Raw genomic sequence first — 11,802 nt, 5'->3', positions numbered from 1 at the left:
AACAGAAAGTGGGGATTTAATAGTTACCCAATGGCTGCATAATAAGGCAAAGCTTACCCTGGCTGGTGTGGCTCAGTTGGTTGAGCCTCCTCCCAAGCACCTAGAGGTTGCCAGTTTGATTCCCAGGTTGCAGGCTTGATCATGAGTAGAGGGTGTGCTGGAGACAGCCTATTGATGTGACGTTTCTCTCTCTCTCTCTCTCTCCCCCTCACTCTCTAAAAATCAATTTTCAAAAATAAGGCAAAGCTTGATTGCACTGATATATTTATAAGCATAGGTGGCACTTGGAGGACTGAGCAGAAGGAGCTGGGAAGGATCCCTCTCTCTTTCAAAGCCTTTGGTCCCCTACTTACAGCAGGGCATCAACCTAAAAGTTGGGAAACCTCTGGTTTATACTAGAATTATTTCTCAAATAGCAATTTCCGAGGCATAGGCATGATAGTACAATCACTTAGAAGTCTGTGTTAAACTCCCACATGTAAATTCTTTGTGACAGGGTTATGCTATTTATGGAAACTCCTAGGATAATTAGGGAGAAAATAGGAGACAGTCAGGAAGGAGCAGTCCAGAGAGGGAGCAAGCGGGAGGAAAGTAGTTCAGTCACAGAAAGGGCTGAATGGAGGATGTGATAAGAAGGGTGATGTAGAATGAGAGGTAAAGAATCAGATCACCGATACCTGGAAAGACCTGAGGAGAAAGTACAGCCATCAAAGGAATGTGACCTCTTTGAAGCGGCCTTGTCAGACCAATGTACCTAAAGTAATCACCCTGATCCCAACACAGCATTCTCCATCCACTGACACCACTGTATTGTATTTTATGATGCTTATTACTACATGACGTTATTCCATGTGTTGTAAATGTATATTTGGTTATCTTTGTTTTCAATTACTTGATGCCTGATCTTGTTCAGCACTGTATCTCCATACCTAGAGCAGTCCCTGGCAATAGTACCGTATTTTCCGGCGTATAAGACGAACCCCTAATTTTACAGTTAAAACATAGGTTTAGGCCTATATTCGCTGTATAAGACTACCCCCCACTTCCGAGGTAACACCAGTTCTTTTTTTAATAGACCACCTCTCTAACTCAGCCAATCCAAGCAGGCTTTTTATGCATGCAAATTATACATGTTCTGTACCCGAAGCTACACTGTGTTCTAGTAAAAAGCCTGCTCAGATTGGCCAGAGTCAGAGAGGTGGTCTATTAAAAAAAAGAACTGGTGTTGGCTTGGAAGTGGGGGGTAGTCTTATACAGCGAATATAGGCCTAAACCTATGTTTTAACTGTAAAATTAGGGAGTCGTCTTATATGCTGGAAAATACGGTAACTGGTCAACAAAATATGCACTGAATGAATTAATGAATGAAACTAATAAAAGGATTTGAGGAGGAGAAAAGGCAGAATGCTAGAACAGAGATGCAATGAATAAATGGGGAAAAGAGAGCAAATAAAAGTAGAATATTTTATCACCTATCTCAAAATTCAAGAGAATAAGCTATGTGAGTCCTAAACTCACCCCAATTCTAATCTAAATCTCTTAGAAACATCTATAATAATAAAAGTGTAATATGCTAATTAGACAGGACATCCTTCCAGACAACCTTTCAGATGAAGCCAGGGCTGTGAGGGAAGCCAGTGCCAGCAGCCAGAGGAAGGCCTACTCTTGCATGAATTTCCTGCATCGGGTCTCTAGTGGTAAAATATTTGTGAACTTCAAAAGAAGAGCATCAAATACTTTCAAAGAGAAAAACTGGACTCTTGATTCTAGGTAAAAGGAACCACAGACTTCAGAAACCCTTTAACTCCTCCCACCCTCAGTTACAAAAAAAGGCCTTAGACAAGTTGCAATGCCCTGAGGGGCTTATCGGACCCTCTATGGAAAGTCACCTACAGGGAGCATCAAATAGCAGCAAGACAGAAGAGAATTAGCCAGTCCTCCCACCACCCTCTAGTCCCCACAGACAGTGTCTCATTGTTGGGATTGTGTTTGTTTGAGGAAAGACAAAGCCTTAGCTGTGAGCCTGTGGTTGTGCATACCCAGTACTTACTTTACCAAATGTCTTGGTGCCAGCAGGAGTGATGCTGAAGGGGCTGGTTTAGGCAAAGGACAAAAGAGCAACTCATGACTCCACCAAGAAGAGAATATATTCCAAGGCACCTTCTCCACAGGAGACCCACATTACTTAGTCCTTGCCTTGTGTTGATTGCCTGCTATTGATCATCCTCAGACCAACAGTATACATACAATGCTTCTTTCTTAACACAACATTCAAACACAGTCTAATCTGATGGTGGTAGTCATCTCTGAAGAGTGAATAGGAAAAGTGAGGAACATTTACCTATTGCTCGGTGAAGTCATTTAAAAAGTGGTGAAATTTGTTTTGTTTTGTTCTGTTTGTTATTTCTGAAACTGTAATTTTACTAAATAAAAAAGTGATGGAGTATGGGTACTTTTTGCCATCATTTTTCCCCATTTGATATTTCTAACATACAGATATTTCTAAGAAAATTATGTTTAAAAGGTTGGCAGCCATTAGGTTAAAAATGGTTTGAAAATATAACTACCAGCCAGGTATATTTTACAATGCTATGGAAATTTTAACACAGCTGTGTCATCATAACAACTAATTCTTACTTATTACTAACTACATCCCATAATCTGTTCGTATTTCTTTGCTCTGTGTTCATTTATTTAATCCTTACAACAACCAGATGAGGAAAGTATTGGGGAGGAGTGGAAGATATAAGCAATTAACAAAGTTTTATGTTTTGTCACCCATGACTCTACAGTTAGTAATACAGAGATGTGATGTAAACTGTCCCAGATTATTTTAACTCTTTAATTGAAATTTAACATATGTATAGTATGTACCAATGTTAAGTGAACAACTTGTTGAATTTTTACATCTATATCAACCAGGAAACACCAGATTAAAATATAAATTATTTACAGCAACCCAAAAAAGGAGTTCCTGTGAACCCCTTCTTGTCAATATTTTCCCAAAAGATTACCATTTTTCTGACTTTTATTGTATGGATTAGTTTTACCTGATTCTGAACTTCATGGAATCATACAGCATGTACTCATTTCTGGCTTCTTTCATTCAACATTATGTCTGTGAAAGTCATCTGATGCCACTGTAATAACCTGGTTATTATTTAACAGGAAAGGAGGAAAAGGAAAGCTAAATAATATAGGCGGGCCATTTATACAGCTTTTCCAAAATGTTACATTTAACATTCTCAAGTCTGTTCCCCACTGATCAATGAGGGAAGGGACAGGTCACTCAGACCTTACATGCCCAGTAAGGTCTGAGTGACTTGAGAATGTGCCTAACTGATTACCCATCAATCACACCTGGGAGTGAGTTGGTAACCAGAATGGGCATGACCACTGCAAGCAGGAGAAACCTGAATATTTGAAACTTTCAAGCAAAGTAACTTCCCCTTCTCCTCTCTTCTCTCTCTTGCAAGCCGAGTTCCTGGCTCTCCTGAGGCAGGGGGATGTGCTCCCCTGTGCTCATGTGACCCAGGGCCATGTTGGACTCCACACAATAGACTAATGGGCTCAATTAGCTTGGATGCTGAACTACACCTGGCTACAACATGGAACGAAAGCTCAGGACACTGGCCTTACTTCTGGCTGTACTGACCCCACAGCTGCATCTTTTCCAAGTCTAGCAAAAGGGGCAGAGGATTCTGGAACCCGAGAAATGTAACTTCATGCCAATAAGGCCTTTTTCCACATTCCATCTTCCAATGGGGATTTCTGAACATGATTATTTTAGCAGTACTCAAAGACCCCAATTCCACTCCTGTCTGGGAAATCTATCCTATTAATTCCTCTTGCAACAATCCATGCTATTGTGTATATTAGTAATTCATTTTAATTGTTGTATCGTATTTCATCATAGAAATAATAGAGGCCCGCTGCACAAAATTCATGCAAGGTGCTCACCCCTCTCAGTCTTGGCTTCATCCGGAAGGTCATCCAAATGGTCATTCTGCTGTTTGGTCTAATTAGCATATTAGCTCTTTATTATATAGGATTTTACAATTATTTATCTATTCTCCTGCTGATGGACTTTTGGGTTCTTTCCAATTTGGGGTTATTATTAATAAAGCTACCATGAATATTCTTTTTTATGTCTTTTAAAGAACTAATGCCTTATTTCTCTTCAGTGTATATTTAAGAGTGGAATTGTTGGGTTATAGAATAGGTGTGTATTTACAGTTCATAGATATTGACAGTTTACTAAAATAGTTTTGCCAATTTATACTCCCACTAGCAATGCATGAGAGTTCCAGTTGCTCCACATCCTTGCCAACTCTGTCATGCTAGTAGGTGTATAGTGGAATCTCATTGTGGTTTTCATTTGCATTTCCCTGATAACTAATTATGTCAAGTGCCTTTTAATATTCTAGTTAGCCATGTGGGTATCCTCATTCATGAAATGGCTATTTAAATATTTTGCTTGTATATTTTAATTAGGTAGTTTTTCTTTTCCCTATTAAACTATAGAAGCACTTAGCCCATTCTTATTTAGACTCATTTGTCAAATACAAGTATTTGGGAATAAATTCTCAGTCTGGCTGTTCTTTTAACTTCCTCAGTGGTGTCTTTTAATATCAAATCATTTTCAGGAATTAGGTGATAAATACTATATTTTATATAACACATATAAAGGAGAGAGCTTACCTAATTAAGTTACCAACATATACATTGTAATAAAATTTATGTCAATAGCTTCAAATAAAATCTATTTCAAATAATCAGTTTATTCAGTTAAGCATAGATTTCAATATTTATCCCAAGTTAATTATGTGCAAGACTGTGACTTGGGTGCAAACGTGGCTGGGATTCTTCTTGTTCTCAAGAGACTCCCTGACTGTGGGAGCCCCTTTCTTGTCCCACGTGATTCAGGATTCTGGTTCAGGATTCGGGTTCTGGAGAAGGCCTCACACAAATGAAAAGAGACTTTAGAAAAGATTTAATTTGGGAAATAGGGGCCAGGCAGTAGTCCAACTCTAGTGGGAGAACTACCATACTACTCGCTCTGGCTTTTCCATCCCTTTTATTAAGGTTAAAATTATAGGATACACCCATATGCCCTAGGCAGGAAACTCCAATAAAAGCCAATCAGTGAATTTAAAACTAACAGGTGGGGACTTCTTCAACTACCAATATCTAGTAATAGTTCTTACCCTTTAGACTGCAGTATTTCCCAAACTTCTTTCATGATAAGAATCAACTGGTGGAGTTGTTAAAAATACAGATTCCTGAATCCCAACTAAGAAGTGCTAAACTAGAATTTTTGGGAACATATAGGTAAAATTGTATACTTAACTAGTGCTCTAAGCAATACAATAAAGCTTAGAGCACTAGTTAAGTATACAATTTTACTAGTATGCAATAGACAATTTTACCTATATGTTCCCAAAAATTCTAGTTTAGCATTTCTTAGCTGGGATTCAGGAATCTGTGTTTTAACAACTCCACCAGGTGATTCATATCATGAGAGAAGTTTGGGAAACACTGCTTTAGAGCATTTAAGGTTGACCAGCCCTCCGAATTCTCTGTTCACAGCTCTCTATTATTAAAACAATGATCAGCTTACGGCACCTGAGATTGGCAGGTGATAAATCACAATAATGTAATGAGAGAAATGATAATAGATATGTGTACATTTTCATGCTGTCAGGCTAGAGTGAATGTACTATGAGGGAGTCCAGTAGGGAGGACATTAAAAGAGTTTCACCGAGACATTTGCCCAGACCCTTGAATGAAGAGGAAGGAAGGGTTCACCAAGCACACTTGTTGGAAGGGGCATGGAAGATATGGAGGTGTCAAATGTAAATACATTTTTTGTCGCTAAAGCAGTGATTTCCACTATGTGGTTTTCAGACCACCTGTGCTAGATTAATCTGGAGTACTTGTAAAAATTGCAGATTACCGCCTCTCATCCCAGAACTTCTTTAAAAATTTTTTAAATAGATTTCAGAGAGGAAGAGAGAGAGAGGGATAGAAATACCAATGATGAGAGAGAATCATTGATCGCCTGCCTCCTGTATACCCCCTACTGGGGATCAAGTCCAAAACCCAGGCATGTGCCCTGATCAGGAATTGAACCCTTATCTGGTTCATAGGCTGATACCACACCAGCAGGGCAACCCAGACATTCTTAATTTAAATCTTTGGAGGTAGTTAGGACTTGATAGCTGGCAATTTAATCATGCCCCCTTGAGTGATTGTGTGTGACTGTGTGTGTGTGTGTGTGTGTGTGTGTGTGTGTGTGTGTGTGTGTTTTACATCCTTATGTTTGAAAACCACTGAACTAGAAGGCAGAGGAACAAATATGACAAAGGAAATGGTGCCAAGAGTCAGGTTGTGAAGAGCCTTTCAATGAATTTCAGACTGAAGAGTTTGGATTAAATCCAAGTGGTCAACATAGGGCCAGGAAAAGAGTTTTTAAAAGGGAGAAATATTTAAAATCAAGAATAATGATCTTGATAAATGTTGTTCTTTCTACCTCCCCACTGCTAAAATTATCAAGGGAATCTGTGAGACCTACTTGATAGTATTTGAACCATGCCTTGACTAACAGTCAAAGAAGGAAGTAACATTTGTATTTTTTGTTTTAGATTAGTGATCAGCAAACTTATTTTATGGAGGGCCAGATAGTAAACATGTTTTTAGTCTTTGCAGGCCACCCAGCTTCTGCTACACCTACTCATCTCTGCCTTTTTGGCAAGAAAGCAGCCAAAGAGCCATAGAAAATATATAAATGAGAGGTTGTGGCTGAGTTCCAACAAAACATTATTTAGAAAATCAGGCAGGCCAATTTGCCTGATTCTAGATAATTTCATTTAGTGTTGTTGAAGGCTTTTAGTTCAAGGTTTACTTTCAAGAAGTTTGGCTCATGGTAGCCATCTTCTTCCTCAGAATCAGGTTTAATGATTATAGGCTTAAATAAATGTAAATATAGAACAAATTATTCAGAAGAAAATTAGTGAAATCTATACTGTGCTGTGATATATCCTAAAAGAAAACCTCTATGGTAAACACACAACGCAATATACAGATAATGTACTATACAACTGTACACTTGAAACTTAAACAATCATATTAGCCAATGTCACCCCAATAAACTTAATTTAAAAAATACCCAATCCCTGGTTGATGTGGCTCAATTGTTTGAGCTTCACCCTATGCAATGAAAGATTGCTGGTTCCATTCCAGGTCAGGGCACATGCTGGAGTTGCAGGCTCCATCCCCTTTAGGGGGCATGCAGGAGGCATGCTACTGAGGGTTCTCATAAATGTTTCTCTTTCTCTCTCCCTCTTCCTTCCTTCCTCTCTAAAAAAGAAATAGCTTCTCTGCACTGGCAGCAGCTCCCCTCATCCCCTGAAAATGTGTGCCTGCACCAAGTTTGTCTCCACCCCCTCCTTGGTCTGAGCGCCTCTCAGCTGAGCAGGTCAATGTCTGCAGTGGTGCTGAAAGGACCAGAGACACTGACAGAGGAGAGCCTCAGCAGCTTGGCAGCCCCACATCCCCTGACCTCGCTTGTTTCTAGCCACAGCTTCCAAACCAGTGCCATTTCAAGGGACATCAACACAGCAGCCAGGTTTATTGGGGCTGGGGCTGCCACAGTAGGGGTGGCCAGCTCTGGGGCTGGAATTAGGACTGGGTTTGGGAGCCTCATCATTGGTTATGCCAGGAACCCTTCTCTGAAGCAACAGCTCTTCTCCTATGCCATTCTGGGCTTTGCCCTCTCAGGCCATGGGGCTCTTCTGCCTGATGGTGGCCTTTCTCATCCTTTTCGCCATGGGAAGGAGCTGTCTCCACCTCCCATAGTTCTTTTCCCCGTATCTTGTCTGCCCTGGATGTTCCCTTTCCTATACCTCCCTAGGCAGCCTGGGGAAAGTGGTTGGCTCAGGGTTTGACAAAAGAAAGACAAATGAATACTGTATTAATAAGAAAGAAAAAAAGAAAGAAAAAAAAAGTTCCCTAGATGTTGAAATGTGGTGAGAAATGAGGGGGAAAGCAGACTCTTTTAATATAGATTAAAAAGACTTGCCAAAACCGGTTTGGCTCAGTGGTAGAGCGTCGATCTGCAGACTGAAAGGTCCCAGGTTCGATTTCGGTCAGGGGCATGTACATTGGTTGCAGGCACATCCCCAGTAGGGGGTGTGCAAGAGGCAGGTGGTCGGTGCTTCTTTCTCATCAACGTTTCTAGCTCTCTATCTCTCTCCCTTCCTCTCTGTAAAATATCAATAAAATATTTTTTTTAAAAGACTTTAAGAGATTTTACAACCAAATAAAATGCATGAAGCTTGATTGGATTCTGGGTCAAAAAGGGGGAAAAAGCTATAAAGATTATATATGGAACAATCAAAGAAATTTGAATATGATCTGTATACTAGTATTAGGTGATATTAAATCAATGTTATAGTTCTTAGATGTGATCATGGTATTTTATATATAGAGAGAATGTTTTTGTTCTTAGATATACATGCTTATATTTAGGGATTAGAATTGTGAAAATAATTTACCAAAAACAGAAAGAGAATATGGCAAAATATTAACAATTGTTACATCTAGGTAAAGGGTACAAAAGTTTCATTGTATTATTATTTCATCTTTTCTGTGGCTTTGAATTTAAAAAAAAATAAAATTGGGGAGCCCTGGCTGGTTTACTCAGTAGTTAGAGCATCGACCTGAGGACTGAAGAGCCACAGGTTTGATTTCCGGACAAGGTCACATACCTTGGTTGCAGGTTGATCTCCAGCCCCTGTCAGGGCAGGAGCAGAAGGCAACCAATCGATGTATTTCTCTCACATTGATGTCTCTCTCTCTCTCCCTCCTCTCTCCTTTCTCCTTTCCACTCTCTCTTAAAAAAATAATAATAAATAAATAAATAAGTAAATAAATAAAGGGAAGAGAATCCTCAGGTGAGTATTTTAAAAAATAAAATAAAATTGGGGAGAATACATATTGTAGAGCTCAATATACAGTATACTATTTTTTTTCTCTTTTGAACTACAGTAGGACTTGGTTTACTTCAAAAAAAAGTTAATTGAGAATTAGAATTCTATCATAAAATAATGGAAAGCTTCATAGCAATCTTCATTTTAGGCCCAGAGTTGCTATTTATAACCTTTGGCTCCAGGTTGCCATATTCTCACCTTTCAACTCCATATCTTTTTTTCCTCCTCTCTCTTTTTACCCCCCCACCCCCCCACCTTGCTGGAGGGAGGGGCATGGAAAAGTTCATGTTCCACCAACGTTTATGACATGTCATAAAACTGTGGACTGTGGCATGTTCAGAGCCCCACAACCTTTCTGGTGAGGGTGTCCCACGTTGTGGCCCTGACTTTGTGGCTGCTGACACTTTGAGTCCCTTCTGTGTGGAGTGTGGGAAGTTGATCAGAAAGAAGGAGGTGATGAAGGCAGAACTGACAAAGGAGACAGAATCATCTATTTACACAGTTCTCCTGTTTCCGGTTTCCAGTCCTCAGCTCTTTTATCTCCCTCCCCTTTCTGGCACAGCCCGGGCTCCCCTGGGGTCATTTCCCGAGTGGAAAGCTTGCTCTGTCACCGACTTTCTGTTTCCTTCCCTTTCCCCAGGCCAGTTATGCTGAAAATTGCTTGAAGGGGAATCGCGTGGTTGGTAGCTACAAATAACTAAATTTAAAACTTATGGAAAAATAGCACTAATTCATGCTGTTATATAAATTTATCCTGAAAAAAAAAAATGACATACTAGTAAAATATAAAGGGAAAGACATGTAGTTCTCCTATTTTATAAACATGCTGTTTATAAAAAGAATATAATAATAATCACCAAAGCATCATTCCCATGAAAAATCATGAGCTTTAGCTTTAGGTAGACCTGGGCTCGGTCTCTGCTATGCCACTCAACTGGCAGGATGATCTTGGACAAATTCTCTGAGCTCCAATTTCCTTCTCTCTAAAATGGAACAAAGATTATCTACTTCTTGTTAGGATCACATGTCTTTCCTTCTTAGCTGAGACACTTCTAGAGGTCTGAATGTTGATGTAGTATAATGGCTTGTTCAACCTTATGTGATACTTTGTATTCCACAAGAATGACTAGTACCCAACCAAAAATCCAGAAAAGGGGGCTGTTAAATCCATTCCAGCAAAGTGGAAACCATTCAAATGCATCTAGATGTGATTGGTGCTCCTCAGACTCTAACGTGAAGAGGAGTCACCTGGGGCAGAGTTCCGAACTTTTATCAAACTTCCAGGTGATACTGATGCTGCTCTTCCACCAAATGCATGCTGATTGAAGGCTCCAGGGTATATATACCAGCTTTTCCAGACTGGGAACACATGGGATTTCCAGGCTCTTTCTACTGGTAATTCATCTCCATTCTGTGGGGTAAGAAAAATGAATTTTCTTCTCACTTTTCTAAATTCTTCTGGCTGGAATAATAATCAAACCAACATGAGATGGATTAATGGGAGAAAACAACCAAATGTATTATGGCTGTGCAGATGGGGGTTCTATAAGCATATGAGACCTAAGGAGGCATTGGGCCATTGAGGTGGAGATGCCATTCTGGACTAAGGAGAGGTAGGAAGGGGTCTAAGATTTCAAAGGGAAAGTAGTCAATTCACTGGTAGATGAGAAAAAAGCAAACATGTGGTAAACAAATTCTTGCAGAGCCCCCAGAAATGATAAGACACAGAGGAGAGCCCAACAAATAGGCTTGCTTAGATGCTCCTATGTGCTACACTTAATTCATATGTGCTAAGGCAAATGTGTTCAAATTCCCTTTCCAAAGCAGGTGTTTTTATCTGAATTTCTTTAGGCATGTAAAGGGGTCACAGGTTCTTTTGAGTCTTGTGTTTTTTTAAAAAAGAGCCAGCTTTAAGAAAAGAAAAAAAAAAAGTGACCAGCTTAAAATAATATCCCCAAACGCATATTTGGGGGGTGGTAAGCTCTGGTCCCCTACGATTCTCATTCTGATCCTGGGGCAACAACTCACTTCACATGCCCATGTTTGGTTTTCTTTCTGTTAAGTGTGATGTTCCACCATGTGTTAATGGACTAAAACTCTTTTTCAAAATGAACTAACAACACTGTTAGCTGCCAGCTGAGCCCTCACTAAAGAAGAACTAAAACCATGAGCTCCACAGACATGAAGGAATGAGCTTGCGGTGGGAAGTTGGGAACAAGAGAGAAAGCTTGGCAAACGAGTGCCCCTGTGTGCAACATTGACTCCCGGTCGCCAAGGGTGGGCAAGAGACCATCCCTTGTAATTGTGAAAGCAAAGTTTAGAGAGGTGAACTCCTGAATGCGTGCATTTACTAGTAGGCTTTGAACCTTAACCTTTTTCTTCAGTTCCCTCTTCAGCCTACAAGCCAGTACTTGCACGGCCCTGGGAGAATGCAAACACCGGACCTCCTGGAGGGACTGGAGGCCCAGGACTTGCCCAGCAGGTTTGGGCCCATTCAAAAGGCTTCCCTTTGTGAGGCCTGGTAGCTAGCATGGCCCAGAGAGTTTGAATGGCTTGATTTAGCATGTGTCTAATGCTGGTGAGGTGTGAACATGAAAGGGTTGGCTAAATTTCTCAAAATCAAAATAGTTTTGATATATATTTTGATTTTTAGAAATTTATATATCAGCCCTAGCGGGTTTGGCTCAGTGAATAGAGCATCAGCCTGGGGACCAAAGGGTCCCGGGTTCCATTCCAGTCAAGGGCACTTATGTTAGTTGCAGGTGCAGGCTCCTCCCAAGCCCAGGCCCTGGTTGAGGTGCGTGCAGGCGGC

At 40.3% G+C, this 11,802-nt stretch overlaps 1 pseudogene across 1 annotated transcript; it reads left to right on the top strand.

Moving 5' to 3' along the window:
* The first annotated feature begins 7,380 nt into the window (after nt 1-7,380).
* LOC311631731 (ATP synthase F(0) complex subunit C2, mitochondrial-like) lies at nt 7,381-8,005 on the top strand (annotated as a pseudogene). The gene has a single exon. The product of its transcript is annotated as an ATP synthase F(0) complex subunit C2, mitochondrial-like (transcript).
* Nucleotides 8,006-11,802: the final 3,797 nt, after the last annotated feature.

The sequence above is a fragment of the Pipistrellus hanaki genome, assembly GCF_964339955.1.
Source record: "Pipistrellus hanaki genome assembly, chromosome: 1".
Classification (NCBI taxonomy): domain Eukaryota; kingdom Metazoa; phylum Chordata; class Mammalia; order Chiroptera; family Vespertilionidae; genus Pipistrellus; species Pipistrellus hanaki.
The sequence above is the reverse complement of the archived record's forward strand: the minus strand, read 5'-3'. Positions and strand labels throughout refer to the sequence as shown.